Source organism: Podarcis bocagei, assembly GCF_964188305.1.
Source record: "Podarcis bocagei genome assembly, chromosome: W".
NCBI classification, from domain to species: Eukaryota; Metazoa; Chordata; class Lepidosauria; order Squamata; family Lacertidae; genus Podarcis; species Podarcis bocagei.
The window spans coordinates 55291183-55309785 of NC_138131.1; the positions used below are offsets into that span (position 1 = coordinate 55291183).

General features: G+C 43.5%; 1 protein-coding gene across 1 annotated transcript in view; it reads left to right on the forward strand.

Moving 5' to 3' along the window:
• Positions 1 to 18603, forward strand: part of LOC308578110 (uncharacterized protein) — a gene marked incomplete at both ends in the record, with an annotated part of 45408 nt that overhangs the window by 7706 nt on the left and 19099 nt on the right. The gene's annotated exons all lie outside the window — the stretch shown is intronic.

An 18603-nucleotide genomic window follows, 5' to 3' on the forward strand; every position in this document is an offset into this window, starting at 1 on the left:
GACGTGTTCACTAAGTTTAAAGGCTGGGTGGCATCTGTGGAAAGATTTCTGTCCATTAAACTCAAAAGGATTCAGACGGACAGAGGTGGCGAATTTATGTCAAATGCCTTTAGAGATTGGTTACAAAAGCGTGGCATTGGGCATAGAAAAACGAACGTTTTTTCCCCAGAGGAGAATGGCGTTGCAGAGCGAAAAAACAGATCTTTACAAGATATGATGTTTGCCATGCTTGATGATGCTGATTTACCCATGTCTTATTGGGGGGAGAGCATGCTCACCGCGTGTTATCTCCAAAACAGGCTCTTTCATCAAACAATAGGTACAACCCCGTACTTTAAATTGTTTCAGAAAAAACCTAAAATTGACCATTTGCATGTGTTTGGATCAAAAGCCTGGGTATTAATTCCGAAGCAAATGAGAAAGAAGGGAGATCCTAAGACCAAACAGCTAGTGTTTGTGGGTTACCAGGAGCTGGGAAAAGGTTTCCGCTTTGCTGAAGGGACGAATGGCATTGTGATCTCCAGGAATGCCAGTTTTTGTGAACATAGTGGCTGGGAGAGACTACATGCCAATACTGAGGTTTGGTTTGAACCTTCCCAGGAGCTCCATGACTCTGAAGGTAGACACAGAGAATCAGAGTCTGAGGGGGAGGAAAGTTCAGATAAGAGCTCTCAAGAAAGTGGAAGACCAGTTGCTAAGCAACAAAAGAGAGGTCATAGTTCTGAGGAGGAAAGTGGGTCAGAAGAAAAATTTTCTCCCAGAAGATCTAAAAGACCAAACAAAGGAGTGCCTCCAGTGCGTTTTTCCCCAGATACTGCAAATGTGTTTAGTGTAAGTGCAGAACCCAAGAGTTTTCAGGAGGTGTTAAAGTTACCAAAAGAGGAGGCAGAGCGCTGGAAACAGGCAATGGAGGAAGAGATGTCCTCTCTGAATGAGCACAAGGTTTTACACCAGTGGCAGCGCCTGAGGGGGCAAAGATTGTAGGCTGCAGGTGGGTGTACAAAAGACTTAGGCCCGGTTAGGACATATCTAGGGTTGGAAGTGTGCTGGGCCCAAGATGGCAGCTGTCTAATTAGTCAGCAGAACAAAGTTAAACAACTACTGACTACATACAGGATGCAGGATTGCAAAGGGGCAGCGGTGCCTATGGATCCAGGTTTCATAAAAACACTTCACATAGATGAGAGTCCTGAATTTGAACACCCTGATGTATATCACTCTGTAATTGGAAGTTTATTGTATCTAGCACAGTGGTCCAGACCTGATATTAGCTATGCAGTAGGCATATTAAGTAGATTGGTCTCAAAACCCACACTAAATGCCTGGAAAGGGGTAAAACAAGTTCTGAGGTATCTCAAACAGACAGTTGGCTATATGTTACAATTAAATTCTTCCGAGGACGAAATGTTGAGTTGTTACTGTGATAGTGACTGGGGAAATTTGCCAGATAGAAAATCTGTCACAGGACTAATCATAATGGTCGGTGGAGCTTTAATCAGCTGGCGGTCTCGCAAGCAAGACGTTGTAAGTGTGTCATCAACGGAATCAGAGTATGCCGCATTGAGTGAATTGTGCAACGAGGTGATTTATTTCAAGCATTTGTTAACAGATTTAAATGTAAATTGTGGAGAACCAGTACAAGTTTACATTGATAATCAAGCTTGTATAACATTAAGTAAAACAGAGGGTTTCAAATCGCGTTCCAAAGATATCTCTGTAAAATACCAAAATGTACGTTGCTGTGTACAAGACAATGTAATCACCTGTACTTATGTGTCAAGTGAAGAAAATGTAGCAGATGTGTTAACTAAACCATTGGCAAAGGTAAAGAACAAGCGAATGTGCAAGGGTTTAGGTTTGCTGGAAAAATAATCTCCTACATAGGTGTATTTGGAGTTAATTGTTCAGCAGAATCTGTGAGGGGGTGTTCAGTTTCGGTTTCAGTTTCTGTTAATTGGTTCTCGTGGGAAACTTGCAGATTCTAGCTTCTCCAATTAACTCAAGCTGGTGTCAATTTACTCTTGGCAGAAAGCCCAGGTCTGCTTGACCTAGAAACTACTCACTCTGATTGGTTAACGAGCAGCACTCAACTCTGTTATCTAGGGATTGCTAGCACAGTTTGGTGTGAGGTGTGTTAGGAGTTAGAAGTGCTGTGTTTGGTTATGAGAGAGAGAGAAAGAGAAAGAAAGATAGGATTTATTTGCTTTTATTTGTATGCAGAAACTCTGCTGGTTTTATTTTTTCCTTTTAATAAATCCTGTAAATAGTTATTCTGAGTCTAGCTGACTAGTCATTACTGCCGCAACTAGCTTCTTCGCTGTGCAGGAAAACTCTGCTACGTTTGGGCTAAAGCCAGTAGGGCTATGCCTGACACTCCAAAGTTCCATGAGTTTTGAAGTGTGATCCTGTCCTCTGGGGTGTTAGCCACCCCTCCCAGTTTGGTGTCATCTGCAAATTTGATCAGGATGCCCTTGAGTCCATCATCCAAGTCGTTGATAAAGATGTTAAATAAGACCGGGCCCAAGACAGAACCCTGTGGCACCCCACTAGTCACTCTTCTTATTCAAACACAGATTAAAGGAAGAGACAATGGGGAGGCTTTTCCATTTTTAACCTTGCAGAGAAAGGATTTGGTCAGTTTAGGAATCAAAATGGTTCCTGTGCTGATCTATGTATGTGCAGTTATGAACATTACTATATATCTAAAACCATAAAATTCCTATCACACAGGTAAATTTACTCCCGAGTAAGCTTCCTTTAAAGGAAACTGCAAAGGGGGGGGGGCATAGATTAGGCTTACTATTCCTCTGCAAGTTCAGGAAAAATTGTCACTTTTGTATTCCTTTTAAATCAAATCTATGGTTGTTTTAACTATGCTTTATAAGAGATCCTCTCCCTATCTTAGGAAAAATGTTCACTTCAGTCTTTAAAGATAATTTATCTAGGAACTTTCACTCTTTAGTCTAAGGAAGTAAACACTCACTCAAACTAGCTTCAAGATCTGCTAAAAGGGTTGGGTACTTTTATTTTCCTCTTCCATAGTACATGATAGGCGCATGGCTTGTGGTCTCTTCCCCAGTTGTGTCTGTGTACATAAGTATGTGTGTGTCTCTCTGGTAGTACAAATCTTGCTATGAACCCTGTATTTTAGGGTTGGACTAGATGACCCCAGGTCCCTTTCAACTTTCCCAATTTGTGGCTGATGAGTTGAAATCCAGCCCAGATTTGCTCTTTGTTTTTAAAGGTGAGAGGTGAATGTGTGTGTTTCTGGTAGTACAAATCTTGCTATGAACCCTGTATTTTAGGGTTGGACTAGATGACCCCAGGTCCCTTTCAACTTTCCCAATTTGTAACTGATGTGTTGAAATTCAGCCCAGATTTGCTCGTGATGTTTGAAGCAGAACTGGTGATATCAGGCATTTAAGTGATTAGTGTTTATCATTTTGTCTATTATTTACAAAAATCAGACTTAAAAGTCTACTCAAAGTTTAAGCACATAAAAATTCATATAGTTAAGTAGAATTAGCCTTGACCATGACTGAGAATGTTAAAAAAATAAAATAAAATAATCCTATGAATTCTAACTCTCTGGCCATTTTTACTCATAAATAAGAGAGCGGTTGATTGTTCCGCGAATGGCCAGAGGGATATTAGCCCTTTCCTGTACATAAAGGAAGCACTCCTTTGCTTGGGCTGAATGGTGAATACTTGAATTGCTGAGTTTCTCTTTTTTGTTTTAAAATCTAACCATATTTTTAAAATCTACTCCTTACCTTTCCCTTCCTTATTCTAATTGAGCCAAAAGATGCAACATTTTCAATGGTATAAAAGGTTTGCTGAGGCATGAACTCTGCACATGCACAGAGGCTAGATCAGCTTTAAAAAAAAAAAGAGAGAGCGAGAGAGAGAGAGAGATTGGAGGGGGGAGAGAGAAGGTTTGGAGAGCAGTGTGCTGCAGGGAGAAACCTTTCCAAATAGCCATTGAGGGAAATCACCCTTAATGTGTTTTGCTCCAGGGGCTACTTAATACAAAAGAGTTAAGTACTGGACATGTCAAATTCTTTTCACAGGTAATATCAAAGCACTCCCACTGTGAGTTCCTCTCTTGAGTAGATTTTATAACAGTGTGTGTGTGTGTGTGTGTGTGTATGCCTATGCATTTTAGGAACAGCATTTCCTGACAGACCTCTCACATGAAATAATTTTCCCTTTCAACAGGTGTGTATATGCCTATGCATTTTAGGAACAGCATTTCCTGACAGACCTCTCACATGAAATAATTTTCCCTTTCAACAGAGTGTCCTTTCTTTTCTCCCACAGCACAAATGATAATGAGGGGATGCAAACAGTGATTTAAATACTCTATAAAAAGTAATTGCATTTGTTTTTCTTTTTGTCTTTCTTCCCTTAAAGCCAAACAGCAACTTTCTTTCTGTTCTGTGAAACAAGTCTGAATCCCTGCTGTATTAGTAACTTCCATCTCTTTGTGCCTTTGACACTTTAAGTTACAAATAATCTGTTTTCATTTATTTAATCAGTTTCTCCATGATGTCTATGAAGTTAATCGAAGCACAACCAAACATTGTTTGAGCATTTCTTACTAATTCTGTCATTTTGGCTAGTGCAAGGTACCTGCACAACTTTAAATTGCCATTCATTTTTATTGGTATTAACTCATTTCCCAATATTCCGCTATTAACATTACAGCTGATGTCACATCAAGAAACACTTTTATTTTCATTTGTGATGTTAGAATGCCAAAACAGATTACTTCAGGTTACTTCAGGTTGCTTATTAATTGTGTGTCTTAGCATTTATTTATTTTTGGTTCCTCATAGGTCATTTGTGTGTGTGTGTGTTTTACTTTGGGGACATGTTCATCACATGTTGAAAGTCAGTTTCATGAAGTCCTTTTATTGGATAGCACATGGTGAATTTTAAGTTTTCCCCATTGTTTTCCCTTTTCCCCCCAGTCCAGTAGTAATCTGTGTGGTTTTGATAATATCTTTGTACTATTTAATAATAGTTATTTTCTGAATCTGATGTCTTTGTGTCAAGTCCATTTTCATCTAACTGGTAATCTAATTTTTTGCTTTCTTTTTATTTTTTAACCTTTGTATTTTTTACAGTTCTCTTTCTATACATGTGGAGTAATTTTTATTTTATAATATGAAAAGAACAACAACAACAAAAATTAAGTGAAGGAAAGCAAACAAACTTAGCAGATAATAACAGTAATTATGTGGAAATGTGATAATAATATTGAAATAAATAAAATGCTTAATGTGCTAAGATTTTTATTTATCTGCAGCTTCCCACGGAAAACTCAAGGACATCCCTTTTGCCTTTTCCCCCTTCCTTGTCTAACTGTGTTTAAGTCTCCCCAAAACCCTGCCCCCTTACAGGATATCACTTCTACAGATGTGCAATGATGAAAAGCAGCAACAACCCCTCAACTCACAAGACCTGCAACACCAGAGTTTTCAAAGTGCCCACAGTTATCTCTTTCAAAGGCTATAGACTGAGGGGGGAGTGGGGCTGACAAAGGGGGGAGGGGTTGAACTGACAAAGGGGGGAGGAGTTGAATTGCAAGGACATTTTTTCACTTGAACCTCAAGCCTCTGCTCCAGGATTCAAAAGATACATACGTAAAAGATCACAATTGTGTCAAGATATGCAACAGATATTGAATTATTTTGTTTTGTATTATGTCTTATTATGTAAGAATGTTGAAATGTGTCTGACAGTGTAATTTCCACAAAGGGGGGAATATTGTGTGTAACTGTTTTTATGTTTAATGTCTTATTGCTTACACACCAATGGAGAATTCTCATGCATTTTATACTTTCTAATAGCTCACACTATTGTGTAGTCCAATGTTTAGATATCCACAATTCGTTGTCCCACCTGGCACTATGCCAACCTTCCCTACCCATTTTAAAAAATGTGCTAAACCAAGGAGAAGCTTCTAAGAAACATGAGGGTGGATATGCTTTGGTTTAGCAGGAATGATTTCTTATAGACTTAAATTGACTTATTTGGACAACTGCCCTTGTTAAGAATGGTTTTCTTTAACAGATTGGTTTGAAGAGTTGAGAACCATGGGGCAAGATAAATTCAAATTGGACTCAGTTTGAATTGGGCAAGTGTATCCAGGCTGCAATTAGCTTTTGGTCCTTTAAGTGCAAGTGAGCAACTTCCCATTGTGCGAGTGCGAGACCACAGCCTATAATAAAATCCCATAGCTAAAGGCCAAGGCGAAGACCTCTCCCTCACGAGATGCCCAAAACCTGTGCCAGCTATGGTGAATGCCAGGCGACATGGTTAAATGAAAGCCCTGAGGGGATTCAACAGAAGGGATGTGTTGCTGTAGCACTATGTCAGTGTGAGACCACAGAAGAGCTACCTTGACACCTGAGAACACAAAAATGGCGGGGGGGGAAGCAAACTGCACTTTTCAGTCATTAGTGGACCTTACCTTCCTGCTAGGTGTAAAGCATAGAACACTATTGAGTAAATGGTCTCTCCCAAGGTGTTAAAATGCCACAAGTAATTTAGTAGCAAAACGCAACATGTGTTATTTTTATGATATATTTATACAAACACATCCATTTACAACATCCGATGTTATTATTTGTGGGGCAAAAATTTTTAAGAAAAATTCTAGCCCCAAAGGGGGGAATATTGTGATAGGAATTTTATGGTTTTAGATATATAGTTCTTCTGTTTCAGTAGCTGTCAAATTTTTCCCTAACACCTTAGTTTTTTGTTTGTTCAACTTGAAACCCGCCACCCGACCAAATTTCTGTATCAGTTCCAGAACTCTTTTTGTACTAGCTTCTGGCTCCTGTAATGTTAAAACCAAGTCATCTGCAAATGCTTTCAGTTTATATTGTTTCACTCCGACCCGTATTCCTTGTACCTGCCGATCCTTCCTTATCATGTTCAGCAAAACCTCCAGGACTGAGATAAACAATAAAGGGGACAGGGGGCACCCCTGACGTGTACCTTTTTCAATCTGAAGCTTTTCTGTCACCACATTGTTCACTATTGTTCACTAGATAGAGTTTTGCATGACTTTCTATGGGAAAGTGCACCTTGGTTTTGGAACACATTCAGTTTGAGAACCAAGGTACCACTGTATAATTAACTGGGGGGGGGAGAGAACATTTGTGTAAAAACCAGAAGCCTTTCTAATAGGTTTAACGGGTGAAGAAATACCAAGAGACCTAAAAAGACAGTGTATTCTATTTATGCCAGAATGTTCTTAGCCCGGATGTGGAAGGAAGAGAAGGTCCCAACAAAAGAAGAGTGGATTATCAAAATGACTGTGAAGATCAGACATCAAGATGATAGGAAATTTAAGCAAAGAAAAAAGTTAAAAGGACAAAATGGGGAAAATAATGAAGATGAAATGTGAAAAAGCATGGTGCAAAAACCTTAAGGATATAACCATCGTTAGTTCAAAGATGGCAAAATTAAGGGAGAATGAGATAGGCAGGAGAAGTAAATATTTAAAAAACCAGAAGAGGGAAGCTGGGGGAGATTGGGATTCATCTATGCTGTCTGCAAGAATGATGTTTGTGTTGAATATAAAATGCTAAAACTTAATAAAAACTATTTATATATATAAAAAAATTAAACAAGAATGGGAAAAATTTATTGAATACCTTAAAGATACATATTTAGAAATAATAATAATAATAATAATAATAATTGTATCCCGCCCTCCCTGGCCGAAACCGGTCTTAGGGCAGCTAACATCAAATATATAACATTAGTATAAAATCAAACAATAATTAAATTACCTCCTAAAAACAAATCGGGATCAAATTAAAATCGAATTAGATGGTTTTCCACAGGCAGGATTGATATAACATTGATGAAGCCAAAGTAGCAAATAAGGAAATGGAATAGAACGAATCATTGTAATTACATGCAAGAAAAGATGGCAAAATATGGAAACGGGGGGTGGGGGGTGGGGGAGAGTCCAAGGGGTTTGTATAATCCCAGTATTGTATATATTGAAAATGTTTGGAGTGTATGGAAATAAAATGATAAAATAAAAAAACTGAATAATAATAATAATAATAATAATAATAATAATAATAATAATAAAAAAAAAATTATTTATATCCTGCCCTCCCCAGCCGAAGCCGGGCTCAGGGCGGCTAACAACAATCAAAATAGTCCAACATTTTAAAACATTCATTATAAAATTAATTAAATCAAATTAAAATCAAATTAATGGCAACCATCAAGCAAAATTCTGTGCAGGTTGCCAGAGGAGGGAGTCAGTCTGCGCCCTGACCAAAGGCCTGGTGGAACAGCTCTGTCTTGCAGGCCCTACGGAAGGATGTCAGGTCCCACAGGGCCCTAGTCTCTTGTGACAGAGCGTTCCACCAGATTGGAGCCGCAGCCGAGAAGGCCCTGGCTCTAGTTGAGGCCAACCTAACCTCTCTGTGACCTGGGATCTTTAGGGTGTTTTTATTTGCAGACCGTAAATTTCTCTGTGGGACATACCAGGAGAGGCAGTCCCATAGGTACGAGGGTCCTAGGCCGTATAGGGCTTTAAAGGTTAAAACCAGCACCTTAAACCTGATCCTGTACTCCACCGGGAGCCAGTGCAGCTGGTACAGCACCGGATGGATATGATCTCGCAGCAAAGACCCCGTAAGGAGTCTCGCCGCAGCATTCTGCACCCGCTGGAGTTTCTGGGTCAGTCTCAAGGGCAGCCCCACGTAGAGCGAGTTACAATAATCCAGTCTGGAGGTGACCGTCGCGTGGATCACAGTGGCTAGGTCAGGGTGAGAGAGATAAGGAGCCAACTGCTTAGCTTGGCGGAGATGAAAAAATGCCGCCTTTGTTATAGCTGTAATCTGCGCCTCCATGGAAAGGGAGGTGTCGAAGATTACACCCAAACTCTTAACGGACGATGCTGGCACTAATTGCACCCATGCAAGAGATGGGAGTTGCCCCCTCAATCCCATATCGCTCCGTCCCAGCCAGAGGACCTCTGTCTTCGAAGGATTTAACTTCAACCGGCTCCCACGTAACCATCCAGCCACAGCTTCCAGACATCTGGTCAGTGTATCTGGGGCCGAGTAAGGATGGCCATCCATCAACAGATAGAGTTGGGTGTCATCGGCATACTGATGGCAACCCAGCCAAAAACTCCGGACAAGCTGGGCGAGGGGGCGCATAAAGATGTTAAAAAGCATCGGGGAGAGTATCGCACTCTGAGGCACTCCACACACCAAGGAGTGGCGCGATGACAATTCCCCCCCCAAGCGCCACCCTCTGTCCCCGACCGGAGAGAAACGAGCGCAGCCATTGAAGGACTGTGCCCTGGATCCCCACGTCGGCAAGGCGGTGGTCCAGAAGTTCGTGATCGACCATGTCGAAGGCTGCTGACAGGTCTAGAAGAATCAGCAGCCCCGACCCGCCTCGATCCAGCTGCCTGCGGAGATCATCTGTTAGGGCGACCAGAGCCGTCTCGGTCCCATGACCAGCGCGGAAGCCGGACTGGAATGGATCGAGAGCAGATGTTTCATCCAGAAACCTACCAAGCTGTTCAGCAACCGCTCTCTCAATCACCTTACCCAGGAATGGAAGATTCGAAACCGGGCGGTAATTGGATAGATCTAAAGGATCTAATGATGTTTTCTTTAAGAGCAGACACACCACTGCCTCCTTCAGTTCCCCTGGGAATATCCCAGTGCCAAGGGACAAATTGATGATATCCCCCAGGGGGGCCCGCACCTCGTCTGGGCACGCTCTAATCAGCCAGGACGGGCACGGGTCAAGAGGACAGGTGGTGGGCTTTCCAGCTCGGAGGAGTCTGTCCACATCGGCTGGGGATATCCGGTCAAAGTGGTCCAATACTGGACCCGAGGACAGTCGAGGGGCCTCCAGTTCCTTTATTGTATCCAAATTGGCTGGGAGGTCATGGCGGAGCAACAGGACCTTCTCCGCAAAAAAGCTCGCAAATGCCTCGCAGCTGTGTGTCGAATTGTTATTTAAATTTGGCTGTCCTTCAAGGGACAAAAAATAAAATAAAAATAAAAATAAAAAATAAAAAAACCTAAAAGAAAAAGAGAAAGTGCTTTATCCACAAGAGGAGAGCTTTCCCACAGGCACCAGACCAGCGCATGAGGAGTAATAATAATTATTAACAACAGCAACAATAATTTATTATTTATACCCAGCCACTCTGGGCGGCTTCCAGCAAAAGATTAAAATACAGTAAGGAGGAGCTCTTTCAATCTATTTTCCCCATGGCTTTGGAAGCTCACCTGATGGCCTCCTTGTAGTGCATGAGGGCCTCCTGGAGCTTCCCCTGCTGTTGCAAAACACTGGCTAAATTTGAATGCGCAGCTGCAAACTCCGGGAAGACCTGCGGGGAAGAAGCTCACTCTTAGTTTCCCTGAGAAGCATTCTAAAGAGACGGAGGCTGCTCTTTGAGGCTCAAAGGTTGTGGGCGTGAAATAAATCCTCATTTGGATTGACTTGCAAAAATTAAGGAGGAGGAGGAACCTATGGACTGCCTTTTTAGCATGCATAGGAAATACTGTTGGGAGATCAGACTGTCAAATGACCAATGCCATATTTTAAAGAGCCCCTCTTTGATGCTCAAATGTGGCAGGGGCTGGCTGCAAAATAAATCACCGTTTGGAATGATTTGTGGTAATGATAATAATAATAATAATAATAATAATAATAATAATAATAATAATAATAATGGGCCTATGAACTGCCTTTTTCGTACGCATAGGAAATACTGTTAGAAAATAAGACTGTCAGGGGATCAAGCTCAGCCGACACAGAGAACAGCATGTGCCCAGCTTTTATTTCAATTTCTGTACCGTTCCTTAACACCTTGCATTGTTCTTCTGATGAAAAAGCAGATTTTTGGTCATTCCAGGAGGCCTAGGAATATAAAAAGGGGGACAGACCCTCTTCCTTCCAAAAGGGACTTATTGGACCATGCTTTGTCGAGCCTCAAAATGCTACTTCACTTTCACTTCTTCACCATTATTTCCGTTATTGATCAAGAAAAATTTGATCGGCGATTTTTAAAAAGACCCAGACTAGGAGTCCAGGGTACGCATGCCTAACCCTTATATGTCAATTTAATTGTTGTAATTCTCCACGCACGTACCTCAAGAGCTTTCCGGTAGAGGCGGACAGCCTCCTCGATATTCCCTTGTTCTCGCTTGATGTTCGCCAGGTTATTAAGAGAATCCGCGTGAGTCGGACATAAACGGAGAGCTGTATTGTAGCATTCCTCGGCTTCGGCAACCTTCGAAACACAAAACAGAGTTTTTACACGAATATTAGTATGTCTTTCACAGGAGCCCAAAAGGCTGCTCTGTGATGTGATGGCTGGATTGAGGTTTGATACGGCCCCTCAGCTCCTGACGGTAACTTGGTATTAGAGCGGTTCATAAAAAACTCTTTTTTTGAAAATGCCTGCTCCAAAGTTCTTCTCTTACCAACAGTAGAGATTATATAGCTATATCTGGAATGGCATGCATATCAGTTAATATCTTTTATATATATATGCCAGCTGTCCTTTGTCAACAACCAATTGTTGCTGTTTTTTATATTGAATATATGCTATATGGTAACTGTTGCACCTCATAGGTAACTCAAGCCTTCTGCACGTCACAAAAGATGTATTTTATCAAAGTCATTGTTGAACTGAAATACAATTAAGAAGTATATTAATAGTGAAATGCAATTAAGAAGAAGCATATTAACAGTAAAACCCCACAATTGTTGAGCCTTTTTTAAGGATTTGACCCCAGAGGTGCTGACCTTTTTTTAGGATTAAAGTTCTTGAGCTTTTTTGGGGGAAGTTTTGCCCTAGTAAATAAACCGCCACGAGGGCCGGATTAAATCGACCAGAGGGCCAGATTAGGCCCCTGAACTGGACTTTGGACATGCCTGGTCTAAAAGAACATTGGGAAAATTTAAATTCTTTGGCAGGATAGCAGGAAATATGACAAAACCAATGCATTTTGAGATCTAGGAGAGATGGGTGGAAGGCCCCCAAAGTGGACTTTGGACATGCTTGGTTTAGGGGAACATAAATACAAGAGCAGACTAATCCGATTCAAACTCTCTTTCCCGCACACTTACCGTCTTTTGCAAGATGTATTTAAGGAAGACAGTAAGGGAAATGGTTTTGGTCATACTAAATCAAAATTAAGAGACAGAGTTGCTAGATAGTAAAAGAAAATCATTGCCAAAAACGTATAAGAATGGCATACAAAGGATGAAGAAGTTAAGTCGGTTATGATTAAATGGGCTCAAGATTTTGGTCATAACATTGAATTAGATAAGTGGGAAAGATTATGGGCAAAAACAATTTATTGAATGTACAGCACTAATTAAAAATTTAATGAAGGTGACGTATAGGTGGTATTTGACGCCGACTAAACTTGCTAAAATATATATAACTCAAGATAAGGCACGCTAGAAATGCAAGGAGAAGGAAGGGAATTTCGTCCATAGGTGGTGGATGTGCACTAAAGTCAAAGTCTACTGGGATATGATTTACAAAGAATTGAAAAAGATCTTTAAATATACTGTTATTAAAAAAACCAGAGGCTAATTTTTGAAAGTGATTTACAAATGCTAAAGTAAATTGTTTTAAGTAGAGTAAGAAGGTAAATAGGGCGATATATGTTCAGGTAGGCAGCTGTGGTGGTCTAACGCAGTTGAAATATATAAAAAATATATAAATTGTCCAGTAGCACATTGCAGACCAACTCAGTTTGGTCTTGGTAGAAGCTTTTGTATCTGAAGAATTGGACCTGCATACAAAAAATTATACCAAGAAGAAGCCAAGTTTAGCAAGCCCTGTTTAGGGAAGCTTTTAATGTTTGACGGACTATTGTATTTTAATATGTTGTCGCCAAGAGTGGCTGGGGAAACCCAGCCAGATAGGCGGGGTATAAATTTTATTATTATTATTATTATTATTATTATTATTATTATTATTATTATTATTATTATTATCATCATCATCATCAGGTGCTACTGGACAATTTTTAAAGGGTGATATAGAAATGCTAAGAGGATCGTGACTGCTTAAGAAAGCCAGGGAGTGGGAGCGGGGGAAGGGGGAGGGGAGTCGACGCTTGGTATGAGCAAAGTTGTATGTGACGATATGACAAAGGAAAAAATAAAAGAGGACTTCTTCTAGGTTCTGTACCCCAAATCCCCCCCCCCCCAAAGAGCCCAATTTCGAGGTCACCATCATCCGGAAGGCTTTTTTCAGCAAACCCTCTGACATACAGAAAGCAAAAGGGACCGGTTTCATTTTCTTTTTTTAATTTTTATTTTATTTATAACATAGTCCACAACAACTCATACATACAAACAGACCCACCACCATTGACTAATTATCAAAATTAAACTCCTATCCCCTTACACAAAGAAAACATAACATAAAAATAAAAGACTTTATTCTGTTAAATGGCCGCCTTATTTACCTCTTGTATACTATTTCTTTTGTATGGGATTATTACAATTTTTCCTAATTATGACTTAAACCACAAAGTCTCCTGTAGAAATTAATTGAAACAAGTCCAAGTGTATATTTTGGGGCACTGTTTGGTAAAGTATTCTCTGCATTTTCCCCATTCCTTTTGGAATTCTTGTCTGGGTTGTGCCCTAATTGTCTCTGTTAATCTGGCCAATTCAGCATGGGGTAAAAGCCTAAGAAAAAGCTAAACAACTTCAATCCTAAAAAAAGTTCAACAATTTAAACCCTAAGAAAAGAGCTCAACAACTTCAATCCTTAAAAAAAGTAAACAACTTTGGTCGGCCCTTATGGCCCTTCACTTCATCAAATCTGGCCCTCTTTGAAAAAAGTTTGGACACCACTGCCTAATAGGAAAGTTTCTGTATTTTTTTTTCACAGGCCCACCAGAAATGTATAAGTGTCCCTTCTTCTTTACTGCACCTCCAGCACAGTTTTTTTGTTTTATACATTTTAGCTATTTTGGCAGGTGTTAAGTACCATCTATAAAACATCTTTTATATAGATGTTCCCCCCACCCCAAGGCAAAAGGGACCAGTTTCTTACGCTGCCTTTCTCTTTCAGCGCGTTGGCCAGGTTGCAGTAGGCGTCAGGGAAGTGGGGCTGGAGCTCAATGGCCCTCTTGTAGGTATCGATTGCCAGATCGATCAGCCCCTGTTCGTAATACACACATGCCAGGTTGCCGTGGACAACAGCGTGGTTGGGACTCAGGCTCAGGGCCCGTAGGTAGGCTGCAACGGCTCTGAAATGAGATCAAGGACTGGTTCAGTTTCATTGTCACCAGGGTGGATAAAAATCTGTTTTTTAAAAAATAAAATGCTTTGGGAGGACGATTAAGAGGATCGAGGCGGGCCGGGACTGCTGATTCTTTTAGATTTGTTAGCGGCCTTCGACATGGTCGATCACAAACTTTTGGACCACCGCCTTGCCAACGTGGGGATTCAGGGCACAGTCAGACAATGGCTGTGCTCCTTTATCTCAGGTCGGGGACAGAGGGTGGCGCTAGGGAGGGAGTTGTCGCTGCGGCACTCCTTGTTGTGTGGAGTGCCGCAGGGCACAATCCTTTCCCAGATGCTTTTCAATATCTTTATGCGCCCCCTTGCCCAGATTGTCCGGAGTTTAGGGCTGAGTTGTCGTCAATATGCTGATGACACCCAACTTTATCTGTCAATGGACTCGGCCCCAGACACACTGACCAGATGCTTGGAAGCCGTGGCTGGGTGGCTGCGTGGGAGCCAGTTGAAGTTAAATCCTTCGAAGACAGAGGTCCTCTGGCTGGGTCAGGACAACATGGGGTTGGGGGGCCAACTCCCATCTCTTGTGGGGGCGCAATTAGTGCCAGAGCCTTCTGTCAAGAGCTTGGGTGTAACCTTCGATGCCTCTCTTTCCATGGAGGCACAGGTTGCAGCCACAGCAAAGGTGGCATTTTTCCACCTCCGCCGTATTAAGGAATTGGTTCCTTACCTTTCTCGCCCTGATCTGGCCAGTGATCCATGCGATGGTCACCTCCAGGCTTGATTATTTTAACTCGCTCTATGCTTAGACTCACTCTGACACCCTATATGGGATTTGGTATATAAATTTTCCCGTGGCTTTTTTTGCTGGCCCATGTAGCACCAGCATGGATAGCTGGCTTGGGTGAATAGCTGATGTTTCCTCCCTTTGTAGTCTTGATGAGGCTGCATTTTAAGCTGTATTTTAATTAACTGGGGTTTTTTTCTATTCTATTTTATTGTAATTTATATTTGGTGTTAGCCGCCCTGAGCCCAGCCCTGGCCAGTGAGAGCGGGGTAGAAATAAATAAATAAATAAATAATTCGGGGAAGAATTATTTGTTTTAAGTTTTTCATGTGTGCGAAAACTCAGTCCAAGTTTTTCTTGGGGAAAAAATGTTTCAGCACATCAGTTAAGCAACATGGATACATATGCTACCATGTTACTGTTTTAGTGAAATAAATTGCTTAAATTGTTATGAAGGAAATGTTTCTTTTCTCCTTCCAATCAAGTACAGCAGAAAAGTTGTTCAAATAAAAAGTGTTCACTTATTAAAACTCACCATCATTTCGTCACAATCGGGCTGTATATAGCAGAACCAAATCATTTTGATATAACTGTAGAAAAGACTCTGAAGTTAGGATTCCAAAAAGGAAACCTGCCTCCGTTTGTCAATATTAAGAGGATGCCAGCAAGGCTGAACCTTCCGGTAAAAGGGGGATTTAAATCAAGTCTTATGGATTTGGGATTTAAATCAATTTGCTTTAAATAAAATCAACCCTCTAGGCAACAATGGGAGTTAGTTTGGGTATGGGTGCAACCACTAAACTGAGAATATAAGACGTAATGTGATTATACGCAAAACCAATAAAAAACATTTATATAAAAAAGAGAATATAAGCTCTATGCCTATTTGCTTACCTGTCAAATATACGCGCCTCCTTCAAGACGTTCCCCAGATTAATGTAAGCATCCAGGAAGTTGGGGTCCAGGGTCACCGCCTGAAAATATTTAAGATAATAGATTTTTGTTACTAATACAGTCATACCTCAGGTTGAAGTAGCTGCGGGTTAAGCATTTTCGGGTTGTGCTCCGTGGCGACCTAGAAGTAACAGAGCGCGTTACTTCCGGGTTCTGCAGCTTGCGCACGTGCAGACACTCAAAATGATGCCACACGCATCTACGGAAGCAGCAAATTGTGACCCGAGCATGTTCGCTTCAGGATGCGAACGGGGCCCCGGAACGGATCCCGTTCGCATCCAGAGGTACCACTGTATAACAGCATGGTTACTTTTAAATAAGTGGGTCAACTTTGACCTAGGCTGCCTCCTACCTACCTTCCTACCTTATCGATCTACCGACTTTATCTTATTATCTATCTACTTGCCTACCTATCTTATCTATCTATCTATCTATCTATCTATCTATCTATCTATCTATCTATCTACCTACCCTATCTATCAAATCTATCTACCTACCTACCATCTAATCCAGGTGTGGCCCAACTTGGCCCTCCAACCCCCATCATCCCTACCTAACAGGACCAGTGGTCAGGGACAATGTGAGTTGTAGTCCCAAAACAGCTGGAGGGCCAGGTTTGGCCATGCCTGAATCTATCTACCTACTCAATCAATCAATCTAACTAATCTATCTATCCATCTACCAACCTTTCTTATATATGTATCTATCTAATCTACCTACCTAATCTATCTATCTAATCTAATCTAATCTAATCTAACTATCTATCATCTATCTAATCCAGTGTTTCCCAACCTTTTTTGGGCAAAGGCACACTTGTTTGATGAAAAAAATCTCGAGGCACACCACCATTACAGCCCCGTGACGTCAGCGCGCAGCGTCACTTGAGCTCCTTCTCCTGCTCGTTCAGGGCCGCAGTGGCGTAGCGTGGGTTGTCAGCACCCGGGACAATGCAAGTAATTTGCGCCCCCTAACCCGTGGATTTGCGCCCCCTAACACTAACCCCCAGATGTTGCGCCCGGTGTGGCCGGCCCCCCCTGCACCCCCCACGCTAGGCCACTGATCCATAGCTAAAAGCAGAAGTCGACAAATGTGTCCTGTTTTTTGCTCTTCAAAATGTGGCAACCCGAAGACCCCCAGGGACCGTCCAACCAGCCTAGGAAGTGTGCTCTGGTCGCGGGGGAGGAGACACGAGGCATTGCCATCCACACCTGGAATTGAGGAGGAGCTGGAAAGGTCCTTTGGTTTCACACCCAGGACCCATTTTTTCTCTCTTCTTTTGAGAAAGGGGTGGGAAACGGGATTTGGAGGGCGCATGTGTGCGTGTAGCTGAGCTCCAGTTGCTCTGGGCATTTCTGGACGGGGCCGGTAGCGTCTCTCCTAACCCCTCCCCACCCCGGTCTCCAGCCCCCCCCCCCGCCCAAAGGCTTCCCCCTACCTGGCCAAAGTTCCACCCGAAGCTGGAGATGCGGTTCGCGCTGCCCACGAAGAGGACGCCGAACTCGGAGAGGACGTATTCCTTGCGCTCAGCGCAGCGGCGCAGCTAGCCGCTCAGGGGCCCGGGGCGGCGCGCGCGTCCTGCAGCCAGGGGCGAGTGCCATGGGGGCGAGCCATGGCAGGGCGCGCTGCGTGGAGCCTCGCTGCAGCCTCCCCCTCAGCTGTAGGGAGGCTGAGGCGGTGGGCAGAGGCCAGAGCGGAGCTTGCGGGCAGTTCGCCCGCAGACGCATGGCTCAGGCACGCTGCAGGCACCGAGGTGTGGCGCCCAGTGCCCCCCGCCTCGCCTAGCTACCAGTGGCATAGGAAGGGGTCTGCGGTGGGTGCGGGGCTGAAAGGACAGACAAGGCTCCAGCAACCACCCCCACCGCCAAGTCCGCCGGTCCTGCAATCCCTTGCACGCTGACTTGGAAGTACAGTGGTACCTCGGGTTACATACGCTTCAGGTTACAGACTCCGCTAACCCAGAAATAGTACCTCGGGAGGGGCAGAGAGCTGCGAGTGCGCCCCCCGCAGATGTTGCGCCCAGTGCGGCCGGCCCCCCCTGCACCCCCCACGCTACGCCACTGCAGGGCCGGGTCGCCGCCGTGAGGGAAGGGCGCCGGGGCGCTGCTGCTGCTGCTGCTGCCGCCGCCGCTCCCGGCAGGCATGGGCCCAGCTGAGGCGGCGGCGGCTGTTGTGGTGGTGGCGGCGATAGCGGGCGGAGGAGGGAGCGGCGGCGGGGCCGAGGTAGCCGGCGGCGGCGGGGGAGGCGGCGGCGGTGGAGCAGGAGGGCGGCCGAGGCCGGTGAGGGAGTAGGGTTGCCCGGGGCTTGAGGAGCAGTCGCCGGGAGTTGCTGCTGCTGTTGCTGCTGCTGCCCGGACATGCCGGCCACCTCCTTGTCCGCTGTCTCGCGCTCCTCCCTTTTGCGCGCGCTGCCCCACCGCCGCCCCATTGGCCGGGTCCTGTCAGCTGATCCTGTGTTATTTCCTATGTGTGTGTGTGAGGGGAGAATGGAGAGAGAAACCTCGGCACCACCACCGCGGAGCCGCCCCCGGCTCGACGCGGATCCTCGCCGCCGCCGCCCCGCCTCTCGCCGCCCGACT